Source organism: Lasioglossum baleicum, chromosome 12 (genome assembly GCF_051020765.1).
Source record: "Lasioglossum baleicum chromosome 12, iyLasBale1, whole genome shotgun sequence".
NCBI lineage: Eukaryota > Metazoa > Arthropoda > Insecta > Hymenoptera > Halictidae > Lasioglossum > Lasioglossum baleicum.
In genome coordinates this window covers 5,460,601-5,476,480 of record NC_134940.1, presented here as the reverse complement: position 1 = coordinate 5,476,480, position 15,880 = coordinate 5,460,601, and the positions used below count along the sequence as shown (strand labels likewise).

Sequence of the window (15,880 nt, the reverse complement as noted above, 5' to 3'; positions counted from 1 at the left end):
GGCTGGGCTTAATAGGTTAAACGGCATACTAAAATTGCAATCACGTTTTCACCATCGGCGACAGCGAGGATTAGCGACGTCGGCGCCCGGCATCGATATATCGTGCAAGTCACAGGAAACGCGAACGGCAGAAGCCATCGTGGAAAGTCCGGAGAGGAGATAATCAGCCCGTATGTTATAATCATCGCGTATTTGTTTCAGCCGTTATCTATCAGCCGCTTCACCTGCTCGCGCAAAGTAGAAACGCGTGCGCTCGCAATCGTCGTCCCCTCTAATGAGCAATATTATTGGACGGATAAGCGAAGCTCGCGGTTCCGGAACACGGGATTCGGTGTTAAATCATCGCCGCCATCCTCGAGGAAAACGTGGCCACGTACGACGAGCAATGGTAATCGCTCTGTTTTCCCTGTACGGCGATACCGAGGTGACGTCATCGCATCAATCATTCTCAATGTCGCGAATATTAGAACGTGTCGGAGAAAATGCTCGGGCATAAAATGAAAGAAATTCGTCGTCGTCGGCGTCGAAACGGATAAAGAGCGAAATCCAGTTAGATTCCAGGAGCGTCGCGTCGTAAGGGGTTGCGAGAGAGGAACGGAATTTCTCGGGCTGCTTTCCACGGCGATTTTTCGAGGTCGAAGCGGAGGAGGCGAGGCTCGCCGTGAAAGCTATGAATCGCATATTTGCCTATGAAAGGGATCGAAGACACCTGAGGCGCCACACACGGCGACGGTAACCCAAAACCCCCAACCCCTGAGTTGGTCGCAGCATCGCGACAGACATGTCTTGGCACAAAGGGCTCTCTCGTAGAGAGAGAGAAGGTCCCTTTTCAGGCCGCGCTCGAGATCATCTTTCTATTGATGCAACGTTCCGTGCCGCGTGTAAAACTGCGACGATAATGAAGCTACGCGAAAATCTGTCCGGTGTCGGCCGATCGCTTTATCCGTGAGCCAGAAGCGAATTGCATTGAAAATGAGGGTCGCGAATTCCTCTGCTCCGACTCAGAAAACTGCTTGAACCTCCAACATTTCTGTCCTCGTAATCATCGTTTCACGTTGTATATCCAATTTGAGCATTTACTTTGTACAATTCTATTGAAACGCATAAGAATCGACGAAAGAAGGATTTCTATGTTCCCGGTTGATGCAGAAGGGTGTAACGAAAATCTGTATGGGGCAAGCATCGAAGGGCAAATGCTCTGACCCATGACCAGTGGAAAACAGGGGCGTCCACGAAAAATGGTCGGATGAATCAGGAATTTCCATACGTAATTGCAGCGATTATAGCGTCGCGCAACTGGTGTCGTCGCGTTTCTCCGCAGCCTGGGCCCATGGTGGTCGCCCCCTTAACGCGGCCGTCGAAACCACGCGTGCACATGCCGAATTACATTTTTTTTCCAACATCGATGAATGGGGTGTCGAGCGTTTAAAACAGCATAAATTAGTGCGGCATTTCGCGACAGATGCGGGGGAGGCACGTGGCGGGCCAATATGTTCGTCAAATTTCGCCCGGGTGTCGGATCTGATCAAACCGGCCGCCGAAAATCGACGGAAATGGTCTGATCTTCGCACCAACGTGACTCAATGCCATCGCCTAACTTACATCCCCCTAATTCTGAACGAAATTGGCCAAAATTACATCGGGTGACCAAGACATAAATTGTACACTTTCGAATATGTATTGATCGATTGGAAAATAAATCTATAAAATAACTAACCAGTTAGAAATATCATATTTTTCTGTTCAACCCTTAGAAAATCTGCCCGATTGACATTTTCAGGATGGAAGTTTGCTGGGAAGGATGGAAGCTTGGATCGTTTCCTGGTAGCAATCCCGTCCACTTTGTCCACCGTCGTCCACGAACCCGACGCCATAATTGAATTCCCGAAAACGACGGGCAAAGGAGGGCGAGCGACGACGAGATGGCGTGAAAACGTTTCACGCGAGGTAAAAAACCCTGCAATTATACAGTCGTTACGTCCACAAATTACGCCGCGAGCCGCAACCTATCGCACGGAATCTACCCTTCCCCATTGATCGTGGCCCGTAATTATTAGAAGAGAGGACGGAGAGAGAACAACAAGGCCCCCGCTCCCGTTAACCTATGATTCACCTCTTAATGCGGCTCCTTCTGTGCTCGATCATTACCGCCCCGAATTAAATGAATATGTACACGAAACTCCGGCTAACTCGATTTACTCTTGTTAGCGAGTCGGCGACGAGTATTCTCGTCTGGACGACTTCGATACGCGGAAGCTCACTCAACAACCACATTTTTAGTGTTATTCCTCATGAATTCACCTTATGAATCTCCTTATGAATCCTTCCTCATGAACCTGAGCGCCGTGAAAATAATTACCATTCTTTCAAATAGTACGATCGTGAAAATACCTCCTTTATCATTATAGATGGCGAAAAAATTACAGAGTTAAAGCCTTGTTTCGACAAACGTCCGCAAGATGGACAAGCGATTGAACAAGACTTTCTCACAAGTTACTAAAACTGACACCAATTAGTATATTAAGAACTTTCCTCATGACATTTGTGTCTAAGGCAGAGTCCGCTAGATAGCCTTGCTGATGAGTCCTCTAGCGGGCCTAGGACGAAACACTCCACCTTTGTTTTCCTCCAATAAAATAGCACTTGGCATCTTCGCAGATTCAAATCCGAATCGGAAGCGTTATCTGGTTCAAACCCGAACCATAACGTTTCATGCCTCTCTTAGCTATATTCATTTAGTGTAGAAATTGTTCGAACCTGAGCGCTGTGAAAATAATTACCAATCCTCCTTATGTGCGAAGAAAGTATGAAGAAATGTAAGTATCTTCTGGTATAACATTTCAGGAACAGAAATAAGAATTCAATAATCGCCACGAGGCCCCCATGCACGGTTTCTTTTCATCGGAATGAAACTGCTCAGCGCCCATTGAAACGACGACACATCTATGGTGAAAACAAAACAGTTTCACCCCTTTCAGAGCGTACCTGCACCCAATTCGCATTGTCGACCACCAAATTGTACCATGAAACGGGTCTCGTTAAAACAAATGCAACCAGGATTCTAATTAGTATCAATCCCAGTGCCCTAAAATTCGCAACACACGAAAACGTATCCTCCAAGAGCAGCCTCATCGATGAAAACAGAACCGAGCCAGGTTAGAGTCTTCGAGATTTTCGAGTGGCACTCGAGACACCGTCGTTAGGCGAAAGGGCAAGACAATGGCCGCTGCAACGGAGCATTCACCTTAGCCAACATTGTTTTTCGGGCCACTTCGGGCCTCTGAAGACCCCGACAGGAAGTGGTCTTCGGACCGAGACCATAATAATGGGCGAAGATTTCGACGCCAGGAGAACCTGAAAATGACGAGGACCCACCGCGATGGCGGTTAGAGAAATTAGCAATAAGAGAGCATAAATTGTTCACGGGGGGTAAGGACCATCGCGGTTCCCGGGGGGTAGATTCGCCGACATATGGCGCTACGAATTCCAAAGCTGTTGTTGCCCTACTCTTTTTTTTTTGCGCCGGTGCAGTGCATCCTTCCGCTTTGGGGGCCACTGTCATTCCTATGCGCTGACGAAACTGCAATGCGCCCGACAGTGATCGCTTTTTATGCATTTTCTACATTGTATAAATTTTTAACGTACATGTTTACTGTGAATTAAACGAGATGAGGAATGTGACAGTTGTTGGAAAATGAGCATGTGGGTGTTTCGTTTGGGAAGTTGGTGAATAATGATCTTCTGGTAGGGTTGACCATAAAGTTGATCGTTATCGATTTCTGTTGTTTAGATTGGAAAGAAAATAATTGTAGAGAATTGGACGCTTGTTTCTTTCATTTGAATCCCCTTTTACACACGTCTAAGCTCGCTGGCAACCGCGAAGGGCTCGCAGTCGGAGAACAGAACTCGGAAAGAGAATTCCGATGTCGGCGCTTCTAACGAGAGTAATAAACGAATTAAGGGAGGGGTGTCCGCCGCGCCACTTTACGGACCTCGGTCCCCGGGATCGGTATAGGGTGGCTCCTTTTAACTGGTTCAATTAGGTCTCGTCCACTCGTAGGTGGGGAGCTGAGGTGGACGCATCAAAGCCACGAAACGCGTTTACGAGCGTAGAGAAACGTCGCTTTGTCCTGAACGCCGCAAGATAAACATCTTGAAGCCGTCTCCCTTTCTCTCTTTCTCTTTCTCTCTCGTTCCCTCAACCAAAAGCGACTTCGTGCAATTTCTGACTGCGGACGTGTCCGTGGACCCTGCATGCAACTCAGTGCACCAATACCAGCTCAAAGCCGTCCGCTTTGTGGCTTTTGCGCTCGAGACAATGGGATTTTCGAGAACGAGGCAGTCTGACCGCGTGTTTATGACACCCGGTAGATAAACCGATGCACCCCCGATTATCCCGACCCCCTATGAATCCTTGATGGAACGGGTTTGATGCCCCCTTTCAGTTCTCGATGAAACTCTTTGTATTTTCGGCGGGTCTTGCAGTTTCTGAAGACTTGAGCTTTCTGAACAATTTTGATAATCGCGACGCGAGTTGCATTCTGCGAACCCCCACGATTATGTTAATTTTACGAATTCAAACAATTCAAGAGAATCAGTTTTTTTGACAAAACCAGAATTTAAGGGGAACGATTATCAAAAGAGGGGCACCGAAACACTCATTGGCACCCGTAAATACCTACCACGAATCAACTTGGTCAATAGTCGACGAGTGAAGAGGGTGGGGGCGGAAAAGGGTCCATTGATCGATTGGTTTGTTCGTACAACGAGGAAACATTGGCTGGTAGAAGGACGACAGTCGAAACCCTCTGTTCTATTCGACAACCTTCGATACGGATGCCAGTGGTACAAATGAACGGAATTAAGGGGCTTTTAGAAGCGTATACACACACACATAGACAGGGGCAATGGCACACAACGGGGGTAGATAACTCCCGAGAGAATTACGAGGGGGTGAGAGAAAGAGAGAGAGAGAGACAGAGACAGAGAGAAGAAAGAGAGAAACATCGAAAGAGGAAACGTTCGAGGGGTGCTCTTTGATTGGTGTGGGAAGATTCACCGGTAGTTAAGCACTGTCACTGACTGCTCTTCCTAGGGAATTTCTTGGCGTAACGCCTACCGGCATCGATCAGCAAATCCCACCAAACACGCCCCCTCGGAAATTGCCCACTGTAATTAACAGCCTCTTCATTTTACAAATTATCTTACGATTCCGTGAAACAAAAAGGTCTAGCCGATTACGATGGTCACACTGCTCTTAGAGCTTTTTCTAAAGCTGACCAAGAAAAACCCCTCTGAGTAAAATTTTAGCCCTCTAGCTCCCCCGCGAGGGTAGTTACAGGGTAAATTAGATTTTGCATTTTCCGGTCTCCGATGCGTACTAAAATTCTGGAAAAATGTGAAATATTTTGGATGGAATATTTCAAATTCTTTTGTTGCAAACTCTAAGGGCAGTTGTGACCATCTTAATCTTTTCTGTTATTCAAATTCTTAATTCCACGGTTTCGTAAGATCGTCTACGGTGGAGTGTAAAAATTTTTTAAACGATCGCTTTATACGGGGAATAGTGTTTTAGGTTCGGTGAGCTAATCAACGGTCGACAATGCTTCCAGAACGCTCTAGGCCGGGGCTGACGATTACAATTTCAATGAACCACGCTTTCAGGGCAATCTTGGACGGCTGTTAACAGTCTGTTAAAGCAGTAACGATTCGATTCGCGAGACACTCGAGAATCGTATTCAGAGGAGTGCGCACTCGAGGTCCGAGTAACGCGAACACGGGATGTTTATGGGGCCGCGTTCAGACTGGTAGCGTATTGCTCGGCTCAGCATGGGGCATGTACAAGGCGCACCCGTACCCCCATGCTGTCAGTGAAGTGCCCCCTCGTCCTACGAATCGCTTATGTATATCCATGGGAAAAATATTGGTTTATTTGGACGCTACAAGACGCATTCGCGTAGAATATTAGACGTTTTGCGGTGAGACCGACCTGCCCGACCAATTACCCCGTGAAACGCCCAGAAAATTTTAATGGTGTCACCGATTCACTGAAAAATCATCTTTTTCTCGGGGGGTTAAAATTCTGTACACCCACAAAAATTCCGATTTCTATAGCGAGTTTGTCCAAACTCTCTCACGTTCATTCAAGATACAATCGATCTCTCGAAGACGCTATTGACACGGCGACAATGCTTTTGGACGACGGGGGTGAACATTTTCGGACACGGGGATGCGAAAGTCATGGGCACCGCCTCACGGGGGAATGTACCATGGTGGACACGTGACCACCAGGTTCGACACGTGGTTTCGAACGCCAGGTGGTCCTCCTACCGTCACGCACCGCATCGTTAAACGGCGATACCGTGATAAGAGGACACAAGCGGGGGTTGATGCACCCCGCGAGGCTTCGTTTTTCTGCAACCGTCTTATCACTCGCATCTATGCACCCCGGCGACCTGCTCGAACGTTTTGACAAATGAAAAGCGTGCCGTGGAAAAACGTGGAAACGTGCTGCCATTTTTTTTTGTCATAGGAGTGCTTGACTCGCAGCCGGGCCTTTCATGAGGGTTCAAACACCTTTTTTGAGAAATGAGTTGTGGCGACGATCCATCAAAATACTGGAGGCTTTTTACCGGAAATTGGATAACCGATTAAGAAAATTTATTATGTCCTAGCACTGGGTATTGATCATTTCTTTAGTTGGTATGGTTAAGCTGGGTTTCCGAAAGGAATCGTGGGAGGCCAGAAAGAGTGGATCGCACACGGAAATGAATGCCTTAATTCTATGCCTCGATGTGGGCGACGTGACGAGCCAATAAGCCATGACATGACCGATCAGTTTACCTCCGTTCCTTTCATCGTTTCCCGGCGCGTCGAGATTTTCACTATCTTCCGTATCTTTTTCCGCAGAGTTCACACGAGTCGTTCCACAGCATCGCTAGAGGGGGATGACGTTATATAATAGGGGATGATTGCCGTTTGACAAGCCCCTTTCGGTCCGTGCTTAATTCAAGAACGATAGGGTTTCGCTGGTAGCATCTTACATCGGGGGTGAGTCGAACCCCTCGTATCGTGGAAAATTATTGCGAATCATTGAAATAAATCGGCATCGACCGATGCCAAATCAATTTCATTTTTAAATCGATTCCGTTCCTCCAATTCATCCTTGAGAACGCCGCACACTAAATTAAAACCTACTCAGCCACCCCAAGCGAGGCTCAACAAGTAGAATCTTCCCCTAAGACTGATTTCAAACGTTCCTGATACAAACGGCCGAATTTCCAGATGATGAGAAAAATCAGAGCAGCGTCTCTGCGCACAATGCGTTCCCTTTATGGTCTTATTAGGACGTTTAACCGTCCCATATGCTCAGGAGCAGCGGCAGACTCCCATATAGAATTACCATCGAACCTAAAACGAGCGTCGCCCTCTCGAGCGCAGAATCCTCGGCCCGTCGGCGCGGCAGATAATCATTTTACTTTAATAGACTGTGATCGGCCATTCAGTAGGTGGAGCAGACTGTTTGCGTGAACGGGCGCGTGCCCGGGACTCAATGGAAGCTCCCTGGAGAGCCTGTTTCCAGTGACTTCGCGAAAATTCAGGATCCCCGAAGCGTGTTTTTCAACCCCCGAACGATGCACGAGCGCCGATTCTCTACGCGACTCTTTCTATATTTTCATTCTACCCGCTCTCGACGATCCAGACCGAAGTGGATCGAGCGGGGGCGAGACAAACGGATTCCTGAATCAATCTTGACTCGTGTCAAGAGACGGATTTTGACCTTTTCGCAGAATTTTTGCCGCCTTTTGTTGCGGGCGAGACGCGTGCGCGGATTTTAGAGACTGACGCGCTGATCCATCATGCGGTCGATGCTTTCGGAGACATTGTCAATTTCTGGGCAAACAGAAAATGCTTTTTTTCTAGTTTATGAAAGATGCATGTTTTGTAGAAAATATATTTTTGGCTGTTGCAATTGTATGTTACGAAACATCTGTGCCAAATACATTTTTGTATGTCTGGGGATTTAAAGGAAGGAATTTGAGATCTTTGCTGGTATTAAGAAGTCATTTTCGAATCGATTCTCAACGGTCATAAGCGCATCAGAAGGATCCCCAGTGCTGAAAGGATTACAGGGTTGATTATTGACACAGGGGGTTTGGTGGGTTTTAGCTGGACCCCTCTCGCGTCTGGTGACACCCTATATGTTTGAACACATTTGTTGATAACCCCTTTACGCTGCTCCGCGTATTGAGTTACGGGGATTTATGAAGTACAAATAGAAGATGCGTCGAAACATCGGGACGCGACACGGATTCCCATACCGCATGATCCCATTGGAAACCGCCCCCGTTTCGATCCGCCATTGAAAACGAAAATCAACAAAATCTCTCTGATTGTAGAATTTTATTTATATGAAACAGGGTCCAAAAACAACAGTTATTCTAACATTTTCTACGGTAAAAATCATTAATAAAGAGTTGATTATTATTTGAATTTAAGATAATGTACATACACAAAATAAAAGAAAAAAATTCGAAGAACAAAATGATTAAAAAATCGATTTTTATACTTTTTGATTACAAATAACAGTCATTAGTGTTCCAAAAATTCGATCCTCCTCGATAACTGTTATCGATGAAGAAAACTGTTTCGATTGCTCATAAAAGTTATCGATGAGAGAAGTTCATTTCAGTTGCTCATAAAAGTTATCGATGAGAGAAATTTATTTCGATCGCTCATAAAAGTTATCGATGAGAGAAGTTCATTTCGGTTGCTCATAAAAGTTATCGATGAGAGAAATTTATTTCGATCGCTCATAAAAGTTATCAATGAGAGAAATTTATGTCGATCGCTCATAACAGTTATCGATGATCGAATTTCTCTTCACTTGTTCATAATAAGTATTGCTGAGAAAATTCATTTTGGTTCCTTATGTAATTATTGAGTTGTCTACTCTTTTTCGGATGGAGCAAGCCTGTGAAATTCATTGAGAAGATTTCGTACAACAAGACGAATCAACAGACCATAAGAACAACACAAAATCTGTTTGTTTGTCACATTGAATTTTGATTGTAGCAATTACTTTTGCTACAAATAATTGATTGTCTACCTAACTGAAAGTTGTACTATTTAATAATAACTATTACAAATTCCCTTCATCAATAACTGTTATGATCGATCGAAATGAACTTCTCCCATCGATAACTGTGTTATGAGTAGACTGCGGATCTTTATGCAAAATAAAAAATGTTCGCATTGATTGCAGGTCACAGGATCCGAATAAAAATTGTATACTTCTTTTAATAATTCTATTAAGCTGAGGCTAATACATTGATGTCCTTAAATATTTATAACACGTCCACTGTTTGAAATTGTACATATTCATGTTTGTCATAAATGCATAAAATCCGCAGTCTAGTTATGAGCGATCGAAATAAATTTCTGTCATTGATAACTGCTACAAGTGATCGAAATGTATTTCTCTCAACGATAACATTTAACAACAAGAGAACAAATTTTCGGTTACTTATAATCCTTATTTGTAACCAATGCGATTTCAGTCGATAAAATGCTTGTTATTCTATGACTTTTTTCTTTTTGGTTATAGCAGTTATAGCCCCTGATAAGATATTGATTTATTTCGAATTTTTAATAATTGTAGAAAACTGTACGTTGGTTATTTGATCAATGGCACGTTTAGCGTTAACAAAGATATAGCATCGCGACTTTTAATGGTATTCACCCTACGAATGGTTTTATTTAAATTGTTCCAGGCCCCGCAGTCCATCAGGGTCAGTTTTTAAAAATTGCAAAATTTATATCGTTCACGCGTGCCGAAGTTAGAGCAACGAGGATCTTCTCGACGGGGAGTCCTCCATTTCGAGAGACCCGCGCGGCTTTTAATTTATGCAGGATCCACAGGGTCATATCCTAAACGGTTAGGAACCCCTTCGAACTACCGGTCAAAAAAAGTGGTCGCGTGCGCTCGGACCAAACGCCGGAAGCAACGACGGTTTAATGGAAAGAAATTAATGCTGGCTGTCGTTTTGTTCCAGCGATCTTCAAATTATGCATCTCGCCGCTCTACAAACTGACTCAACACCAAAGATGTCTAAACGAAGTAGAAGGCTCAATTTCATTTTATCTCGACACCAAGACAAGTGGTTCCCACAACAGGATTAATCAAAGCGCCGTAAATTCTCCGAAACTGGACTTTCACGTACAACAATTCTAAATATATCTTCCAAAGCAGTTCCCATTTAATCGTTTAAAATTAGCTTCATCCATTGACACAACCCCCAATTCATTTTAATCCGTAGAATTTCACAGAATCAAACGAAGCATACAACCGGTGGACGTATCAATTGAATAAACAATCAATTTGAAAGCAGCACCGATCATTCACCCACAGGATTCCTTCGAGATCGTTCAGCTCGTCGAGAAATGTCTCGGTTCCCGGATTCCCACCCCTACGCATCACCCTAAATTGAGACAAATTAATAGTGAGTCGAAGTGAGTCACCGAATAGGTGGCGATCGAGGAGCCTGTTCCAAGAACCCGTCCGAAGAATACGAATTCCTCCGACACGGTCCTGCGGACAACAATCGGCCACTTCCTCGAGAAAGGCTGTAACAAGTCGACGAGGAAACCGTTCGATCATGCGATCCGTCCAAGTGACGTCAAAGTGTGTCCCTGAGAGAAAGAAAAACGGGGATCGACTAGAAAATCGAAGCGGGCGAAAGGGGGGCTCGAAATGAAAAGAGAAAAAAAAAGGATTCGAAACGTGGTCGATCCGGGGACGCGATAAGTTATAAAATAGACGTATAGGTGCAACAACTCGTGCACGCCTATGAATTCGCAGCTGAGAGCATACGGGCGCCCTAATGGGGCACCACGAAATTCATCGGAAAAAATGTGTATAATGGTCAGGAGGAAACCAAGTCGGTCAGGTAAGGAACGTCTAAATGCTCCCGTATCGTGGAAAGATTCGACGTTCAGATACGAGGAACATATATGTGTATATGTTTTTTTCGTTGATCTTTCTTTTCTTGGCCACCTCTCGTTTTCACTTCTTTCGAGCCGGGCCGCGGCCGAGCCAATTTAAATCAATTTAGCCGCCATCCCCCGCTTAAACGAGCCTCAATTGGCACACAATGAGCCTCGGGGGTTCCTGAGCGGTGGAAGGAGCTAAAAGAGAGCCCAAATCTCACAGGCTCTTACACGAGAATCGCTCTTTGCGACCGGCAGGATGTTGCCCCCGCTATGAAACGCTTGGGGGATTTCAATTTATTTTTTGGAAGTACGTGGTCGTTGTCAAACGACGTTGCGACCAGGAATTAACTCGGTGAATCTACTGGAAAGTAACGTTATCGGGATTTTTATAAAATTGCCAATTAGTAGGCGAACAGGGTTTCACGCATTCATGACGCAGGGTTGTAGTTTGAATGAATTCGAAAGAGTTTCAAAAGAGAGGAAGAATAGAACAGTATACGAGAGACGAATTGGCGAGGAACGATGTTTGTTACGTTAGCCGTCTGCACTCTGTCTGGAAAGCCCTTACCTGGACAAAAGGGAGATGAGGCAAGAGAGTATAGTGAATTGGTAACCCGCTCGCATCTCTCTCGGCTCGTGCCGGCTGCTTCCGGTTTTTCAAAGAGCGGTGCTGCTGCCTTCTGGGACCGGAGAGAGATCTGATCTGTTGTGAACTTTGTAATTCACTCAGCGAGAGTCGCGTCGTCTTTACAGATTATCGGGGATCGAAGGCATGTGCGGTCTGAGCCCGTGTCCTATCGAATATGCGATCTTCGACCTCTCTAAACCGGCTCTGCGTTAATATTACCCGAAACGCTTTGACTTGAAATTTGTCGAAATATTCTCAAATTGATTACAGTGTAAAATAAATCTCAAGTTTATATCAACTTGATGTCGTTCGCTGTCGAATTTCTTCTGTTGTCTTGTGTTTAGACAATATTCTCTGTTAATGATCTTTGGTCAGGTTGTTTCTGGCCGGACAGACGGCCATTGTGCTCTGCGTTTAACCGAATTTACCCCGGAAAACACGCCCTCGAAATCAAGGGTTCGCTCGCAGCGAAAAAAAACACAACCCTCCGAGATCTGTCCCATGGGGTGTTGTGACATATGCTTCGCCGCGGCATATAACGATGGGATTTTCTGCGTGGAGAGCAGTCGCCTTTCGTTCCGATTGTGTAGGGACCAAGGGAGGCATCGGGTCGAAAATCGAGGAAGAATTCTATTATCCTGCCCTCTCGAGATAATTCGAAACATTGAATATTAAAACATTCTTATGATTTATAGCTGAGGATTTCGCAAAGAACGAATCAACATCGATGACAATTTTTCGAGCCACACAGTTTCCAACGATTTCGAAAAGATTCTTTTTTATCCGAACCGAATGAATGGTGTTTTAGCGTAATTCGGAGAGGAAAAAATTCTCACGTGAATCACAAATCGAGTTAGACTCATCCTCGTCGAAACGGCCAATGGGTATCGATTAAACGATTCCTTTTAATCACGTAATTGCGAGCACCCCGTGAAATCGGACGATCGCGGCCGGTTCACACGGTTTCTACCTGCGTCCACTGTTCCCGGTTCTCTCACATTCATTAAATCGCACCCCGCACCTTATCTCTTATCGATGGCAACACGACTCTCGCATCCCGCCAGAGAAGCCCCGGCAACTTTGCTACGAGCCACAACGACCGGGGGAACAATCGATTGCAGTCGATTAACATCGCCCCTGATCGCGTGTCGAATCATTTTCATGAGGTTTTCATCCCCCTGTGGCCTCTGCGTTCTTCGTCGCACACCCGTCGATACTATTCCAAATCTTTAAAAATTTCATTATTGTTGGCACGGTGTTAACGAAGTAAAACGAGGATGATTACGGTTTGAACGAGTGGAAGAAGGATGTGCATGGGCGGTTTCATGGTTCCGAGGAGACTGCGCACGTGGGTGACAGGTGATGGAATATTTAAGAGTCGCCTCCTACGTGCTACTGTTAAAGCCACGCGACGTGCATTCTATGCAAATGCCCGGCAGATGCACAGATACCACCGAAAATTTGTCCTGTGACCGTACGAGACATTATCGGCGTCGCTCCCCTCCCCCACCCTCTTGACTCCGCCCACCGAGCGAATCGATTGGCAGAACGTCCCCAAAAATTGTCTCAAAATTAACTTCAAAGTTGAATTACCATCCTCCGACCCCTATAAAATTATCTGAACACGATGTTTCAGTCGGTTGTAAACATTATCACAAAAACTGCACAACGGGGACATGTCGAAAAGTGTGCTCAATTAATTTGGGAAGATGAAACACATTCTCTTTGAAGTTATTCAAAGTTTGCATTCAGGTTTTTCTAGGAAAGATCGTATACAAGCATTTGTCTAGGTTAGATCGAGAACGATCAAAAAAGTTCAACTACCCTAAAGTGAAACAAGAAGCGATCATCCGCACCCCTACACTCGAAAGGTCGAATACCGAATGGTGCCGCCATAAAACTCCCGCGGAAAGAATAAAAAACTCGACTTATCAGTCGCACGGATAAAGCAAAAAATGGTGTAAAAATCCGGGACGCGCAGACAAAATGGCGTCGAAACTCGTCCCGGCGTAAAATCATAAAACAACCCCCGACGATGCGTGCCGGAGCGGGCGGCACGGTGAAAAAAATGGAAAAACGAGAAAAAGCCGGGGAGGGCAAAAAATTGTGATGTCGGCGGGTGACAATGGGGATCGAGGCGCAATTTTTTCGCGATACTTCCGCAATAATTGTCGTTTCGCTTCCGGTGTATCGGCGAGGACCGGGCCCGGAACGGGGGCGGAATGGCGACCGGCAAAGAGATAGTGTCACAGACAGAAACGTAGTTCGAGGCTACCTGTGTGCTAGTGCCGAGGCCACTGCCGACACGGGAACAAGTACAATAGGCCAGTTTCGGGGACAATAGCCGCGGCCAACAATCAAATCAGAGCGCTATCAGCCGGCCACCCACCCCATCCGCGTTTATCCTTTGATCCGCTTGCTCGCTCGCTCGCTCGTGGCCCCGGCAAACACTCCTGATTGCACACCCTCTGTGTTTAAACAGACCCGAACTCTGCCTTCTCCACCCCCGTTCCGATCCTCTCTCTCCCCGTCCTCCTGCCACCCTCCATCCTCCTGTAACCCTCTCCGCCACCTTCCACCCCCGCGCGCAGTTTCTCTTTTCGCCGCTTCGCTTCGCGACACCCTCGATGCTCGTTTTTCTTCTCACTGTTTTGCACGCGACGGCCATTTTCCGACGGAAAAGTTTCGATCCCCTCAACTGCGACGGCTAATTTGTATGGGCACGTCTTCGCGTTGCTCGAACAACGTCTAAGCGAAAATTTCACTTTTGAATCTTTTCAACGTGGAAGCTGAAGGAATCCTCATTTTTCATTTGAACATTTTTTATTTGTGCAAAGGTTCATTCACGATGTTGACGATTCAATTCTCTAATTATCTGTTTCCCGAGTGTCCCACCCCTCGACTCAACCCCTTGACACCACCGAACCCCTCACCACCAAACCCCTTAGCAGCACTTGAAGGATCCCGTGAGAGAATTAGGGGTAACATGGGCCAGTAGTCTGCACTTTGATGTACAACACTCTCTTCCGTCTTCTGGAAACGGTATCGTTCCATTTTAATGCGGCTCTTGCTCGGGTAAGCTACCCTTAACGATGTTTAATGTGTAATTTAGGGTTGCACACCTGTGAACACGTGGTAGGAAGTAACGGTAGAGTTATCAGGGAGAGACGCACGTGCCAGGGAGCCGACGCACACGGAATCGCACGTGCGGTCGAACCGTTCTTGCGGAAACGCGTCGTTGCGGAGGTGTCGCGGCGACAAGAATGCGCCACGAATTTCAGAAAAAGCCTTGTAGATCGTATCGCGATCGACGGACCGCCGGTTCATGAAATTGAGCGGCTATTCCGGTAACTGGGTGTCAAGTTAATCTACTTTACTAATTCTATGGTAATTCAGCCTGACCGTATCTTTTCTTAATTCAACCATAAAAATATTTTACCTTAGAAATGAACAGAGTAAACGAACTTAAAAAGACATGTTTCGTATCGATCTTATAACTTGAAAAAACCAAATTTAATCAGCACCATAAGGAGATCATCCAGATAATTCAATTAGGTTTCCTTCCACGCTAAGTGGTTGTTTAGACTCAATGGTGGGATCAGTGCTAATGCGAGGCTTCCAGAAACTCGTGGGGTATTGTTAAGAGGAATCCAGCATTTAGGTGGGAATCAGAGGAGCTCCTCAATTCCGAAGGACGCGCTCACCTCGTCAGATATGTTTGCGTCGTGGGTTCAGGTTCGATCGAAGCGTAACGGGCCGTTGTCTTGGATGCGGGTACCTAGGATCGACGGCAAAGGGATGGAGAAGGTAGGAAGTAGGAGGATACAAGCTGGGACACCCCCTTAGAGCTCCGCGGGACCAGCTGATTGCAAGCTCAGAGTGCTCGACGATCCTCTACAATCAAGCCACGAACCCCCTGGATTGATAAATCCAGCTGTATCATCTGGCTGAATCCTGCTTTGAACAAATAAAAAATCTGGTACCCCTCCCATACCAAAATCCATTAGATACATAGCTACCGACTTTTACAATTTACGTGATCATCTTTGAAAAACTGTAACATATTTATTGTTGCGCCACACATTCTTCGATGAAAAATGATTTTTGATTACATAGATCTAACTCTGTTTGACTGTGAGCTGCTCTTTTGTTGGAGCTCTGAGCAAAACCGCGAGGGAGACGGAAGGAGGACCGGCAATCCGTTCGACGAAGAAGAGACTCGACATGATGTCGAGCTTGTGGAGAACCGTAGCGACCGGC

The 15,880-nt window shown here is 45.9% G+C and overlaps 1 protein-coding gene across 1 annotated transcript in view; it reads right to left on the bottom strand.

The window, feature by feature from the left end:
- Positions 1-15,880, bottom strand: part of Mei-w68 (meiotic W68) — a 56,987-nt gene that overhangs the window by 29,970 nt on the left and 11,137 nt on the right. The window lies entirely within an intron of this gene.